General features: G+C 40.4%; 1 protein-coding gene across 5 annotated transcripts in view; it reads right to left on the reverse strand.

The window, feature by feature from the left end:
* Positions 1-17,037, reverse strand: part of CCDC85A (coiled-coil domain containing 85A) — a 181,936-nt gene that overhangs the window by 21,918 nt on the left and 142,981 nt on the right. The gene's annotated exons all lie outside the window — the stretch shown is intronic.

Below are 17,037 nucleotides of genomic sequence, written 5' to 3' on the forward strand. Positions count from 1 at the left end.
AGTCAGCTCATGGAGAACGTTGTGTACCATACGAAGGATCTGAAACTTTCTCTGTGCTGAGGCATGAGCTGCGTGATGAGGTCTGATTTGGTTTTATGGATTGCTGCAGTAATAATGTGGAGAATGATTTGGGTGGGACAAGACTAGCTGAGATGAAGTCCAAGTAGAAGATGAACAAAGAGGTTCAAATGAAAAATGATTATCCATCACTTACACAGGACAATAGCAGAAGGAGTAAAAAGGATGATACTGATGGATTAAAGGGCAGGACCTTTAGAGCCTTAATATTTATTTGAATGCAGACAGAGAGGCTGAAAGAGGAATCCAGGATGGCTCCCAGTTTTCTGGCTGGGTACCAGCTAAATAAATGGTCATGCCATTAACCAGGTAGGAAATGCCAGGGGAAGTTATATGTCAAACTCTTTTAGATTTTAAAATCAAGATCAAAGAGGTCATTAACAACGTAAAACGCAAAAGCATCTTTCTCACAAATACCTCCCAAAAATGGTTTTCTTATGATATGTAAAATAAGCATTTGCAAAATATTTAAAATGTAAATGATTTTAAGTCCATACCATGATGAAAACATGTTCTTGGAAGGAAAAGAAAATAATTCTGAAATATCTATGACTCCAGGTGAAACTTGCAGATATTTAAATACAGTTTCCAGGAAAAAAAAAACAATAAATGAAGTAATTACGGGGGTTAGCAGGATGCCTTTTGACAAGAATTAGAGAGGGCAAACCCCAGGAAGAAAAGAATTACTATCTTGAAAGGGCGCAAACAGCAAACACCCTGTATCTCTGTAGCCAGAGCAACAACGGAGAACAATGATGGACTGGTTAAAAACAATAGCTGTTAAACAATAGGTAGGAAATGTGGACAATTAGAGTTACGTTCATTCTGCTTCTAGGTAGAGGAGTTTATGTGCTTAATTCTTGTCTTGTATTAACTAACTATACACCTCCCAGTGAGAAACACTGACATTTCTAGAAAAAAAAGAAAAATGATACAGATCTAAATGGCTTTCCAATCAGGCTGACGTTAAAAAGTAAAAGTTTACGGCACTGTTGCTGAGACAAACATATCTGAATATTTCTAAGTCTCGGGCTTATAAAAAAGGAACGTGGGGGAGCATGAGTAGGACTGAGAATCAGGGCATGGAACTGAAATGCCAGTGTAGATGCGAAAGCAAGAAGGTAATGCTAACTGACACTGCATTTGGCTTGCAGAGCAGAGCCGACTGTGTTAAATACTCAGACTCTTTAGAGCCCAGTGGAAGACATGAAGCTAGAGCCCCGGGGACTAAACAGATATTGAAGACAAATACTCGTTGAGCTGACTAAGAACTATTACACTGTGAGGTGGTGTTTACTGCCCTGGCTTTGGCCTAAGGAAGGGTCTACAGTTTCTTCAAGCAGCCTCCAGTCCACAAAGCTCCCGCACAAGATGGGAAGGTCAAGATAGGAGAGAGGTCAACAGAGAGGTGGAGAGAGTCAGCTTCATCCAAGGGTGGCGGCCGCCCCAGTGTACGCAGGCATAACACAGATCAGTACAGCTGCCTGTCAGACCGCAGCTCCACCCAGGCCATTTGCTGGAAGCTGAGTCTTGGAGGTTTGCAATGATCTGACTCTTAAAGGTTTACAGAAACGAGAGTGGCCCAAACGAATCCAGGCCGTGCAGCCTCTGCACACGAGGTTGTACCAGAACCACCAGCAGGGAGACAAGAGGTCTCCCATTACTGACAAGGCCATTAGAACCCAAAAGGAAACATCACAAACACACGAGCTCAGTTTTCACAAACAGCTCTTACTCTAGGGAAGGACGACAGTAAGTGATTTGAAAATACGTCTACTTGTGCACTACTTCCTAACATAAATAATTCTCCTTCCCTACCTTTAAGTCTTGGAGGGTCCCAGGGCACAGTGCACACACCACTTCTCTTTTTTCTCAATGCTCATTCACAGAAATTTCTAATTCAGTCCCATAGCCATGGATTCTTTCAAATTCTTATATATCTAACCCTTTCCCATGAGTTCCATATATGCACATATGTATGACATCTCCTTGTTGATGTCCAACATCTCAACATCACCACGCCCAAAATAGAACTTGATTCCCCTGCACCCCCTAATCTGTTCCTCCCAGTCTTCCCATCTCAGTAAAAAGCACCAGCAATCATACAGTTGCTTAGATCAAAATCCAGGGACCATCCTTGATTCTTCCCAGGACCGCGACACTCTACCACCCCTGGGCTGCCATTCACCACAAGGTCTATGTAAACAGCTCCTCCTGGGGCCTGTGAAGCCATGTGTGGTCTCTTTCCTTTATATTTCACGTCCAATCTGTCAGAAAGCACTCTCAGCTCTACTTCAAAACATAGCACTGTGAACCCCACACCTCCGCACCATTTCCACCCCTGGTTCAGGCTATCATCAGCCCGCTTAGTCTACCAAAGTAGACTACTTGATGAGTGCACCTGTGTCCCCTCTCCCTGTCTACTTTCTTCAGTCTGGTCTCAACCCAGCATTCACAGAGACCTTTGGAAAATGTAAACAGATGGTATCACACCCTTGCCTGATTCCTCCAGTGGTTTTCCATCAACTCAGACCTAAATCCACACACATGACCTTGGTCAAACAGCGCACCGGGTCTGTTCCCTGCCTGTCTCTCTGACTTCATCTCTTCTTTCTCTTCATCTCACTCATTCTGTTCCAGTCATTCCAGCCTTCCAGCTCCTGTGTCCTCAAACATGCCTATCTCATTCCTACCTGAGGCTCTTTTGTCCTTGCTGGTCTCACTTACAGCAAGACTTTTCCAGCCATAATCCTTTCCTTCCTTGGGCTCACCTCCTCAGAGAGGCTTCTTCTAACTCCAAGTAAAATACCTTTTATTCCAGTCACTCTCCAATTCTGTATCCTGCTTTTATTTTCTTTACAGTGATGGTCACTACAGACAATACATGTTTATGGTTTTCAAATAATAGTCCACCTACTAAAATGCAGTCCACATGAATTTCTTATTCAGGGTAGTATCACCATTGTCTAAAATAGTATCTGTATACAAGAGATGCTTAAAAAATATTTGAGGGATAAAATATTGAAGGAATGGCCAAAACAAGTCATCAGCCTTCCCCGACCTCCAGAAATCCCATTCTCTGCATGGCGAGTGGTTTTGGTTACATGACGAAAAGCAGAGAAAGCCCACTAATCACTCATCATTGAATAACCACCCCTGAACCAATCTAATGGTAAATATCAGCATTTCTCATTCCAAATAGCAAAGTCACTGCTTTTGTCCAGCCTTTATGAGATTCTGAGAATTAAAGAATAACTGAAATAGGAAACAGTCTCACCTCATCCGTCTGTACAAGCTCTGACCATAACTAGTGCCTCAAACCAAATCTTCCTTGTTAAAACATTTTATTTTTCCTAAAGTCTTTGGATAAAGAACTTAAGAGGAATAAAAGGGCCAGAATTCTAAGAGCACTACCCAAGTGAAGGACGTGGCTAAACTTAAAAATACATAGCCAACATTTTCTGAAGAGCTCTGAAAAGTTACATTGAAAGCTTTAAGAAAGGCAAACTTTTAAAAAGAATTTTTAAAAGTTAGAATTTTGGCATTGGTATCAGCCTGGAAAACAATCAGGTTAACCAGTAATAATAGGTTTTCCAGGGCTGGCTAGAGCTGTCTTTAAAAAAAAAAGGGGGGAGGGGGATAGCATTTTGCTGCCTGAAAAGAGAAGTGACCCAGAGACTAATGAACTCCGTAAGCTGCTCACTGTCTGACCCTCAGCCAATCACCCATCCTCAGTGCTAAGATGGAGGGGCCTGTCAGCCAGCCTCATGTGGAGGCTGTGAAGGGTGACCGAGAAACCTGACTACAAGGCACTCCGAAAACACCAAGGGCTAGAGAGAGAGGCCTGCTAACTGCTAGGCTGCCATCAGTCACCATTTAGCATTGCACATGCATGTGGCTCTGTAAGCTCCCTTCCACCCCTTGGCTCCTCTGATGTCAACCACTCCTGGCTTCTCACCTGCCTAGTCCGCTCGCTCCTCACTTCCCGATCCACAGGAAACGCGGGAGACTGAACTAGCCTTTGCGTCCCTCTGCTGTTTCCAGAGTAACTTGCACTTCCCCAGTGAGGGAAGGGACACTGTGTAAACGGCCAACCGAAGGCCTTTCCCCTACTCTTTTCCTTTCCAAGCACACACCGACTATAATTAAAACCACGTATTTGACAAAGATCATGGGAGAGGGGAATAGTCATATGAAAGACCTGAAAAATAAAGAATTCACTTAATCCTATCAGTGATCTCCCGATTTCTCATTCTTTCATGAAATTCCCTCACTTAAGGGAAAAGGGAATTTGATTTTTGAACTCCCTCCAAGCCAGAAATGGTTTTCCTCATTCTTTGATAAATACGGATTTAGCATTTCTCTTATCCAGGAAGGACTATACAGTAATTCATGTTTTTTCCAGGCCACCAGCCATCTGGTACCTATTTTAAAGATAAGCCTGCCCCATGTTATCTTCCCACAATCTCTTGAAGACATGCAGGAACAGCCAGGACACAAAAGCAGTATAATCAGCCATTCACTAAAGTATAGATTCGGTCACCATACACACGCGTTTCAGAATTTTCAGAAATTTACCAACTGTTAGCACCACAACAACTGTCTTCCTGTATGAGAGGACTTGTCTTTTCAAGTCAAATGCAAGCATCCTGATCTTCAACAAAAATCATTCCAAAGCTATGTGGTCTGTTAGGAAAAAATGCCTTTGCCTCTTGCTCAGCTACTCCCCACAGCACTTTTCAAATCCCAGATACTGATAACTCAGCACAGGTCTGGGATGATGAGACAAAGGAACATAAACCAGTGGGAAAAAAAATCATACTTATTGAGAAAAGTATCTGTATATAATAAATTCTGTCTGCACAAGTGAAAATGTATGTAACAACAGGAGAGACCGATTAAAAAAATAACGTTAAGAGATAACCCAAGCAACTGACAAATAAATGATTTTAGTGGAGGACGGGAGTCAGCAAACTACTGCCAGAGTTAAATCCAGCCTCTTTTACCTGTTTTAAAAACAAAGTCTCATTAGAAGACAGCCAAACACATTTATTTAGATACTCTGAGCTGGTTTCCGCTGTTCTGGTGCTATGATGACGGACAACCTGTGGTTGCATCATGCTACATGTTTTGAAATCTGAAAATGTTTACTATCTGCCCCTTTACTAAAAAAAGCAGCAACCCCTGTTATAGAAGATAAAAAGGTCACTGCAGACAGGAAGTTTCTGGAGGAGGAGGAGGCAGGCAGCTTAAAGAGAAACTACAAATGAACCAGAAGATAAGTGAGAAGCAGACAAATATTCTTTCCTGTGTAATCATTTATCTGGGGCCTAGAAATGTCCTTAAGATTGATAAAAGGATGAGATCTTCCCATGCTGAGAAAATCGTTACTAGAGCGATGAAAATGCTCAGTGAATAGCAAAACAGATGGACGAGAAAATAAACTGGGTTTCTCAGCTAATTTCCAGTTCACACCCCAAAGACACCACCCCAGAGGTTTGTGTTGGGTGCTGAGGGCAGTGGTCATGGTGTTTTCATCGCTGTCTTGCTTCAAGAGAAAGATACTTGCCACGTGACAAGTTTCAGCAAAACGGGAAGAATGCTAGACTAGTGGTAACAGGAAATCTGGACACAAACCTGGCCTCCACCCATTAGTGAACATACTCTCACTGGCAAAAGACAGGGACTCATAAGGGCCAAGCTCAGAATGGGGATCAGTATCAAGACGGACTCGATGTTGGTCCGACATCCAGGACCTCAGCTGATACTCAGGTTTTGGTTACTGCTTATGACAAAAACCCACCTCCAGGGTGGGATGGAGATTCAGTCATCACATCCTGTGCGCTGTCTGCACCCTGGGGCACATCCAGCTGCAAGGCTCACAGACTCTCCTACATCATCCATCCTGCTGTGCTCCAAGCTGTTTCTCACAGAAAGAAAGGCCCATTTTAAGGCTATAACCTCATCATTTAAAAGAAGAAAGAACCTATACAAATTAAAAAACTGGATACTATCCTTTTGATGAACGACAGTTTCTCCTTGGGCCCTAAAGACTTAAAACCAGTAGGACTGATGCCTTCAAACAGAATTATCATGAAAGATACATATAAAATAAAAACCATAATTTAATACAGCAATAAAGTATTAAAAATCAATGTGATAACAAAATTGAACATTTTCTACTGGTTTCAAGACCATTTAAAGTCCTGTTGATTCAAATTACTATGGCATCATACAGCCCTGAGAAACCACCCAGAACTGAGAGACTTTTCTTGAATGTCTCATCACAGCCCGATAAGTGAGGCTCAAGAACGTTGTCAGCATCAGGATCCCGAGTGGGCACTTAAGTGAAAAACACTGGAAGGCCAGCTGCCCTCACCTGCTCTCGTGACCACCTGAGGATCTTGTTCTCGAGTGGGAAAGGCTCAGTGTCACTGGGTTGCCTAACCTTTAATAAAACGAATGCTGTGAGCCAAGCTGAGCCACCTTCTTTACAAGTCGCCATTTAGTACAGGGTCCAGTCTTAAATCGACCTCTCCAGAGTCCTTTCCTATTGGCAAAGAACGAGCACTACCGTCACTGTCTGAACCATCTGTGGAACTTAGGGACAAAAGCACGCGAATTTGGCTGGTTAAGGAATTGCACATTAAAACAGGAGTGGGATGAGGACAGGGGCTGACGAGTGGATGGCACTAGTCCCAAACAATACAACAAATTTCAAAATGCCAAGGTGCTGAAGCCCTCTTTGTCTAAAACTCTGTCAGAAAGATAGCATCCAAATTCTAACTGTAGCTTCTGTTAACGTTTGGCACTCAGCACACGCTTGGCACCCAAAAGGATAGAGGCCCATCACAGCCACACAATTTATTTGTGATCAAAGTACTGGAGTGGTGATTTATTTCTGAGTGTTTATTACATTTTTCTTTTATGATATTGCTCTAGTTATAGATATTAAATTTCTTGCCATATGAAAATGTTTAAATGAAAAATTCTCTCTTTTTGACATTAAGACACACCTGCTTTGGATGTCCAAAAAAACAGCTGAAATATTCTATTAAAAAGCTTCATTTCTTAGCACCAGCTTTTATGTAAGTCCAGGATGACTCCCATCTGGTCCTGGGTTTATTAGTTATTTGTTATCTGTCACACATTAGAACTTGTGCCTCACATGCTGTCCTGTTGCAAATGAGAGGCATTTTAGGTCAAGAAAAGACAGTCCCATACTCCTTTATTTGCTATACTACATTGAAATCAGGTTGACATTTCTTCTATGATCCTTCCATTTCTGTATCCAATCTTCTCCCTAATAAACTGCTAAGAGCAATAGCTAGCTGAGTAAAACTACCAAAATAATTAGTTCAAGAGTTTTAAGTAAGGTTAGCTGTCTCCTTGTGTTTTACTGTTCTTTTTTTAAAAAAAAAAAAAAGTTGCTCCTACTCCACAAAACTATATTATGGAAGTTAGTTACAAAAATCTCGAAGCGAATAAACAATTCTCAAAGAGGGCTTGATTATTTGTGTGCCTCAACTATGCACTCCTGAAATCACAAGTATCTGGGGCAAGTTGATGTCTGTGAGGTTATCAAGAGATTCTCCCAAAGGAAAGAATTAGACCAGGGAGAGATGCTTGAATCAAGGATAATGAAGCACTTTCAAAAGGGAGGAATAACCCTTGCATAGACAGTCCCTTCGTTCTACCTCCCATTTCTGGGCTCAACACTAGGACCCTGTGGTAAGAAGTACTTCTTCTATAGGCTTTGGGATCGCAAGCAGGAGTTGGGGAACTTTCTCAGCCCAGAGAATGTTGGAAACCCTGATCCTAAGAGCTGCGGGGAATGGCCAGTACATCACTGCAGCAGCCAGTATACAGCCCAAGTCAGGACCAGATGAGGGCGAACGGGGGACACGTGTACACTTGCGGAGGGAGCTGCTCCCACCGGCAGGCTCACGGGCTGGGAGCACGGATCCTATCCATCCACCCAGTCTGCGCCAGCGTGGCCTGAGCAGACACAGCGTGCCATCCCTTTCAGAAACGCCACATGGATAAATGTGGGTGGCTTGTTTTTCAAAGTACTCCACTGCTTATCAGTGTGGAAACTACTCTGTGGAATTTCTAGATTAAACTCCAAAATAAACCCTAAATCTCCTATTAAGAATTATTTACCCAGCTACTAAAGGCGCTTGAGTCATAAAACAGTTAAGGGGAAGCCTGTAATTTATTTCCTACACTTTGCTTCTTCATCCTGCTTCTCCACACATGCTCTGATCAGCTTCACATGACACCCTGCTGCCAGGTTGTACAGGCCCCCCGGCACGCAGTCTAGGAGGTGACACGAGTTCCACGTGAACCGTCTAACAGCGGCGCTGAGCACGGTCTCACAGGGTACCTCCTACGACGTTTCCTTCATTCTCTGTGTCAACCACAAAAATCTAAACAAAGGCCTGGTCCACTGCTTGCTGGCTGTTACTCCAGGTGCTTTAGTCTACAGTCTACAGCAGTCTGCAATAAATCAGAGTTCCCTTGAAAGGACATCTTTTCCTCTGGATGCTGTTCCATCACAAGTCTAGCTGCCTTTGATTCATATGCAGGTCCCCTCGTGATGTTCTCAGTCTAGTCACACTGCACAACACCGACGTGTGATACCTCATGCCTTTGTCATCTTTTTTCAGTCATTTCGGCTTCTCTCAGAACTGAATTCCCGAAAAGTATGTTACATTTTAAAATAAAGAATATACATTGTTTTGATATAAATTAGTGGTAAATGAAAGTTAATTTTCTAACATTTCCTATATTGGTATTGTCTTTCATCATAATTTTTTAAACTCTGAAATGTCACGTTCCATTAATTATGTGAAATCCTTTGAAATATTTTTAAATATGATTTTTAAAAAAATGTTTACATTAGTTTACGTGCTCAGGAGACTGTCCGCAGTTCTGGTGATCTTTATCATTGGTATGAACTTTGAAAAGGCATTTCCTTCCCAAACGATAATACCTAATAAGTAACCCTGCATTTCCTAAAAGTAATAGGACTGCCCATCGTTTTGGGCTCCCTGTGAAATGTGTTCACAAACTGGATGTGGAGCCCAGCTCAGCGATGCCTGTAGGTACCACAGAGACCACGGCAGAGCGAAGAGCGCTGTGCTCGCTGGGGGATGAGTGATGTCATACTTCCTGTGGGCTCCTCGCCATCACTGGGTGGAACCAACTCCATCTTCACCACATTTCTCTACCCATCCTTGACTACAGACCCCTTCATTCCGGGACTTGGTAACTTTTCATGGGTATAAGAAACAGACACATGCTTTTTTATTCTTGGGCACAGAATGTTCTGGGCTGAAAGGAACCACATCTACCAATAAAGAGACAGAGGCCTTTGTATCTGTAAGCGTTTATCAACTCATCTTGCTTATTTTTAAATATGTATATTGTTAGGGAAAACTAGTGCTTTTATGCTCACTGCACGTAATTTTATATAAATAAAAATAAACATTAAGGGGATGGCACATTATCTTTCAGAGTACATATGAGCTAACACCGCTCAGGCTGGCATGTGAGCCCCACTACACGCATATTTATAAATGGTAGAACACAATGAGGTAGAATAACCTACAGGGACATAAATATGCACCTGAAAATAAAAGGTCCAATATGGTGGAAAGTTATAGTTTTAAGGAACTTTATATCAGAATTAAAAGGGGCACACCTCTTTGTCTATATGTCACACACAGACTCAAACTTCCTGTGGAGAAAGAGTCATGTGTGTGCAGAGCTGAGCAGAACCTTCCGCAGCACCTTTGACAGCCCTCTTTTTCAGTCCAGGTATTTAAGGTTCACAGAGGTTAGGGTATCCTGGTCCAACAGCTACATAAGCAAGTCCTAGTTCTTGTAATCCCTGTTCAGTGTTTGTTCCACACATTCGCAGGGACTCCTTTAACTGCTTGATTATCAACAGCGTCTACAGTCATGGCTGACTATGTCTCAGTTTTCTAAAAATGACTTAGTAATGGTTTGCTTATTTTTCACACAATGGTAGCTTTTTGAGTTTAATTTAGGAAAGTGTCAAGTCACCGAGAACTTTATTTACCTAAACTGCCTTATTCTGTCAAAGAATATAATGATTTGCCTACACTACATTTATTATCTAAATTCCATTTATATTTAGGCAATGTAGACATTACCTACGCTGCATTTGTAATTTGCCAACTTTACGTTTTGAGGATATAGGTAACTACCAATTATTAAGAGGAGCCAGTTATCATTTTTATGGTGTTATAAGCACAATCATTTTCCTCAGGCTGCAGCAAGGAAAGAAATTAGACATTCAGACTTTTAAATGAAAAATGCTTAAACCACACGTAGGGCAGGTCTGAACCAGAAAGAAGAGGACAGCACGATTCAGATCTGTTTCCTCTTTTACATCCACCAAGAGGGGCAGCGACCTCCAGCAGGAGATGTTGGGCAGAGTGGGACTGGAGTCTCATCTTCACTGTGTCACCTAAGCCAAGTTTTCATAATTTACATGTTTTGATATCCGTATTTCAATAGTATTTACATTTAATTAATTTAATTCCCAAGTCAAACTTTATACAATATTTTCCACCAGTTTCTTCATAGAGGGCAAGGGAAGACTATTTCATCTTTACCTTTAAAAATTTTTTTGACTACTTTGGATTAAAAAGCACCTAAAGAGGAGCAGAGAGCCGTGTCCCTAAGACAAGGCACATTAATTTCCCTTATAGCTCCGTCTCAAATTGTCCCCAATATTCCTCCATATTGCTTCTCATGCAAATACCTCTGGTTCTAGTTGGTATTACTACACAGCAAAACTTTTTGCTGAGAGAGTCCCATTGTTTCTGGTGACAAGTCTGCCAAGGACAGGTAACAAAAATGCTGCTATTTTTATGGCAACTACAAGTCCAAAAAAATTTTTTAAGTATGCCTTAGTGATGGAATGGTTAACATGCCAGTATAGCTATAAAAAGGCAACACTGTTAAGTATGAATTACTGATACCATAGTCCCTAGTAACAATATTTTTTAAATTCAATAATTCTATTAATAAGTTTAACATGTGGCATAGCTGTATTTCCTGTTACATTTCTGTTTCACCTATTTTCTCTCATTAGAAATAAAACTTCTCATCATGGATCAGAGATTCTCAAATAAGAACTCTCAAGCAGGAGGGGGTCACAGAAGAAGGTGGTAAACCCCCTTCCTTTGAGAGACTCCATGTTGCGTGAGACACTTTTCCTATGAGCTTGACTGTCTCTGATACTTCCTCTGATAGATTTTAGCTTTTTCCTTAATCCAGGCTCCATTTATCTGCGTTCTCCAGCACGGCTTTTCCCCATCAATTTACTTTCCATAGCTATTTGTGTCTTTTTTTTCCAGTGCACCCACACCACTTGTGTAGCACCAGTCTGTGCTACGAAAACTATTGAACTATACACAAAGGCTTGTTTCCTTCTCTTTAATTATATAAATCATGGTGACTGAGAGAAAATAGTAATCCACAAGCACTGTTTCTCTGATGGAGTCCATTTTTCTGCAAATATGACTCCAGCAGCAACCAACCCTTAATGGATTTAACTTATGTCTTTTATCAGTAGCATCCAGATTCTACTCAGGTTATGCAACATAATTAGACCAGCTATCCATGGGGAAAAAAAAGTTTTTTGTACAAGTGACTCCTCAGGAATGCCACAACGGTAATTTCCATGCAAATAACAACTGAAGAATACCACCACTCACTCGGAAAGCACTACTCTGTGTCTGGTTTTTGCACCATTGTTACTAAATTTTTTTCTTCCAGAACAATTCCCACTCTAGAAGAGCTGTTTATTTCTGACCCAGTAAGACAAAAATGACCTGAGAAACATAAAGTCAGAAAATGTGGAAAGGGGAGGGGGCGACCTGGTAAGTAAATACCTCCACAGCAAAAGAGGAAAAGCACATGAGGGAAATCTACCTGTCCCAGGGCATCCTCCTATCTCTGCCCAGCCAGCAATCTGCAGGAGCACCCAAGTGAGGGAGCTTTTCCGAGATGTGATGCTGGACCTGGGGTGTGTTGCCATGGAAGCGAGGGGCTTGACTTTGTCAGTTCCTGTGTCCCTCCTCAGCACGTCTGGCAATGGTGACGGCTTCTTTCCTTTGTTCAGAAACTGCTCTGGAAAGGGCCCTGCCGCCTTCCCAATGCACTGAAAGACTGCATTGTTGAGGCCACACTGTAACCAAATTACACAAGAGGGAGATTTTTCATTTCCATTCCTAAAATTAGACTCGTGTGTGCGCTAGCGCAACAGAAATGGAAACACTTGCTGAAAGAGGCCCATTCAATGGTGATCCGAGTTGCCAGTGCCTTTCAAACACTGTTGCTAAATCCACGGCCCACGGCGGGCATAGGACACTAGGCAGGTCAGGGCACCAACGCTGATTCTGGAAACTTGCTCTAAAATGTCGGTCTCAGGAGGTGGGTGGTTTGTTCTGGAGAGGGTCTCTGGGCACAGAGAACACACAGTGCTTTTCCAAGCAGATGTTGGTGCCAGAGCATTAGATGAAAAGGAACAGATTTTCCAAGGGGATTAGTAACAAATGTACTTAATGACTTTGGAATTGCAGCAAACTGCTTGTTTCTTGTCTGTAGTCCTCTCCGTGATGCAAAATCTGAACTCAACACAAGATAGGTGAAGACAGCGTTTAAAAAAATAATAGCTTTTACCTCATGGTTGTGTCTGAAAAGTAACTGATGTCTTCAAAGGACATTGTAATAAAATCCTCAGATAGGTATTCTATGTCATGCACATTAAGATGTCTTCTCATCGAACAGACTGCCTTGCAGACATAACACATACACATATTGGCTAGGTCTGCATTAAAAGTCTCTGTGACCATCAAGAATAGGACAGTGGAATGGATAAAGCGATCCAAGCAAGGTTTTTCAATTTAGGCTAAAACAGCAAATGTCATGGGAATATGCTTTGAAAACCACTCCTGTAACTTATGTTTCCCTATCCACCTACCTCCAAAACATCTGAACAAAGACCCTCTGACCACACTCTGTTAAGTATGGATTTTCATGCAGATAAGGGTCTGTGTGCTTCTACAATAAAACTTTATGATCCTGAAGGATTTGGGCAATGTGTCAGGGAGGAGAAGATTCTGTAAAATGCATTTTTCTTTCATTTCAGATAGATACTGTGGCTTTTTACTATTAATTAACAATTTGTTATTTATTATTAATATTTTCCCTTAAGCAGGAAAAGGATAAGTGTCTAACAAATCTTAGATGGCTAAGCAGGTCCAATGTGAATTTTTAAGATAAGTGTTAAAAAAAAAGATTTTGACAATAAGATAAAAATAGATTTAGTAGCTTAATTACACTGAGGTAAGTTAATGGTATGAAATGATTAAATAATTTCTGTGTGTCCACCAGAAAGAACACTGAATAGGCCAACATTTTGGCCTGAGTCTGTCGTAATTAGCTATCTGACCAGGACTATACTCCTAAACTCTGTGAACCTTATATGCCTTTTCTAAAGGAGGAGGTTGTCCAGTGTGATAGGTAAGGTTCTAGCCAGCTTTGAAAATGTATGACTCTATATCTAGAGCCAAGTTTGTGTCAATGTGTAAATGCAACCATGAAATAGGTATGTTCCTTTTAAGTTTGATATCAAATTCCTTACAACTACAACTTTATACCACATTGGGTCTTTTATTTATAAGTGCCTGCTTATGACACTGTGGGTAACTCTACCTCATTGGATTTACAAGGTAACAAAATTTCATAGACAGCATCTACATTTACTTAAGTAACACACAGTCTTCACTGAGGGTTCACAGCATATTAAAAACGTACATAGTGGAGCTGACAGACCAGTCTGAGCAGTTTCAGCATTATGTGCATTACAAGAGGGCAGATGCAATCCTTTGAAATATTTTTCAATATAATTTGTAAAACATGTTCATATGAGTGTATGTGTTCAAGGAAGAATATCCAAGGTCCAGGTGACCTTTAATTGCCATTTATACCGGCTTTCAAAAAAGTGTTTTCAGGGTTTATTCATATTGTCACAAATGCCAGCATCCCCTCCTTTTATAAGGCTGAGTAACGACTCACTGTATGTGTGCACCACATTTTCATTATCTGTTCATCTGTTGGTGGGCATTTAAGTTGCTTCCATATCTTGGCTACTGTTAATAGTTCTGCAGTAGACACAAGAGTGTTAATATCTCTTTGAGATCCTGATTTTAATTCTTCTGGGTGAATATCTGCAAGTGGGATTGCTAGATCAAATGGCAGGAGAAGTAAGCCTGTCACAGAAAGACAAATACTACATGATTCCACTTGTATGAGGTATGGAGCACAGTCAAACTCATAGAAGCAAAGAACAGAATGGTGGTTGCCAGGAGCTGGGATGGGGGAGGGAAAGAGGAGGTGATGGGGAGTTGCTAATCAACATGTATAAAATGTCACTTATGCAAGATGAATAAGTTCTGGAGATCTAAAGTACATCATACCTAGAGATAAGAATACTGTAGCATATATACTTAAAAATCTGTCAAGAAGGTAGGGCTCATTCTGTCTTCCTTGCAAAATAAAAAAAATGAAATAAATAGAAAAGCATTTTCTTTTCAAATAATATCAAGCAAATAATACTGCATTTTCTGAAATTAATGAGATTGTTCTTACTTTAGGATACCTTTGAAATATTGTGTTTACAAACTAGGCTTAAGGTGCAGTTCAGTGATCCTTGGAGGATGTCGTAAAGATCATGGCAGAGCAGAGAGCTCTGTGCTTACTGAGTGATGACCTGCCGTGGCATCTGTCCTGATATTTCATCGATGCCTCCTGTGAGCGCCTCTTCACCACCAGATAGATCCACACTCAGTCTTCACTGCATTTTACTATCTGCTCTTGAATAAAAACCCCTTCATTCTGTAACTTGGTAACTTTGCACGGGTGTAAGATTGGAACCAAGCTTTAATTACAAAATATAAGAGCTGGGAGGAACCTTATCATTTACAAATCAAGAAATGGAAACCTTTGCACCTAACCAGAGAGAAATTCACAAGCATTTATTACACTCATCTGTTTGTTTTTAAATATGCACTGCTAGGGCAAAGTTGTGACTCTGTTCAGTATACGCAATTTTCTATGAGGAATAAAAGTAAGCATTAAAGAGATTTCTTCATCCAGAAAAATGCTTTACTTAATTAGTCTAAATACTAAACAGCAAAGAACCTTGCTACAGCCACAAAAGACATCTGCTATACTTGCCAACTAAATTCTTATTCCTGTTTATCCAACTATATTCTTACTCCTGTTTATCCAAAGACAAGTGGATATAAATTTATAAATTTGAGAGTAAAATATTATACCTTCTAATCAAGGCACAGTAAGCAAGCTCTTATCATTGAAAATCAAGCACTCAGATATTGAGACTAATTTATGCAGGGATGTCAGCTGGTGGCATTGAATTGACCTTGCAAATGAGCTAACATCATGCCGTCAGAAATAGTTTCTGCAGGGAGATCTCATGATTGTTTTAGGACCAATAAACATCTAGGAATAATATGAATATGCCTTTGTGTCATTCAGCCCAAGTCTCGGACCTCCATGAGGTTTCACCTTACATGCTTTCCACAGCTGAGATCCCTTTCCCATCTTCCATCCTCAGATCTCATCTACTGTCCGTGTTCATTTCAGTTGTGTTTATATAGGTAGTTGTAAATGGTGGTTCTAGCATGTCTACCATAGCTATAAATGAAGGCCACCCTCTCAAATACAGAAATTTAACAGATATGTTTTTGAACTGAGATGGATCTAACATATTCTTTGCATATGTCCAATAATGCATTTCAAACAATAGATTTTCTTTGCATTAAAATACTTTGGACATGTAAAAAGTTGTTTAATTCTAAGACATTGTTTTTCCAATTTAATATCATTGAAATCAGCAAGAATCTGTCTGACACAGTATAGCTGACAACATCCTTCTTCTTAATAGTACATAAGATCATAGGGCATCTCACATCAGTGGCATTTTAGATTCAATAAAACAATCTTTCTCAGCCATTCCTTATGAAGAAAACAATAACAATCTTCTGTGATAAAAATAGCAATGCATTTAAAATCAAATGAATTTGGAAAAAATACTTTAATTTTTAAAGTTGTCTAATCTCTTCTACTCTTAACTATGCAAGTGCTCTGTATTTAAATATGCACACATACATCAAGTATAGTTGAGGACCCTTCTGGTGCCCCTTCAAGAACTCTAGCACTCACTTTCACAGATTTTAAAAAATCAATCTTGTAATTATTTTCCCATTTGTGTGCCTCTTTTTCAATAAGACAGCACACATGCAGGCATTCGATATGCGCTGTGAGTCTCAATTCCCACTCAGAGGAAAACTAAGAAACATATTTCTTTTTTTCTCCCCCTTCTTTCTTGTCACTTAAATTCCCTCAGAGATGGTATAACCATATATAACATAAATGAATTATATTTTTTAGGTATCGTGGAACAGAGAATTTAGATGTTTTCAGTCAAGGGTGTTAGTACAGTCATACTGTGAATCCAATAGAAAAGGAAAAATGGCAAAGGAATTTTAAAAATGAAAAGTACAGAACAGCATAGGAAAAAAAAAACTACTAGTGTTTTATTTCATGATGCAAATAATCCTTTCTGGCATCATGAGTACTGACGTATGTATAGTTTGAGAAAGGTGAGAAAGGTTCATTTCATTTCATGATTTCTAGCCGGGTGGTTGGCCAATGGAAGGAGAGAGGCATTCTCACCTGCAGTACTGACCACCCAAATCAGCATCAATTGAGCAAAAGTAGTTTAAAAACAAAAGATTAAAAAGACCTAAAATGTCTTTCCAAAGCCTTTCTATTAGTTAAGTCTTTGTATTAGTGTTTATATATCTGCTCCAGAATTATAAATAGTCTCTGTCT

This window comes from Vicugna pacos, chromosome 15 (genome assembly GCF_048564905.1).
Source record: "Vicugna pacos chromosome 15, VicPac4, whole genome shotgun sequence".
Lineage (NCBI taxonomy): Eukaryota > Metazoa > Chordata > Mammalia > Artiodactyla > Camelidae > Vicugna > Vicugna pacos.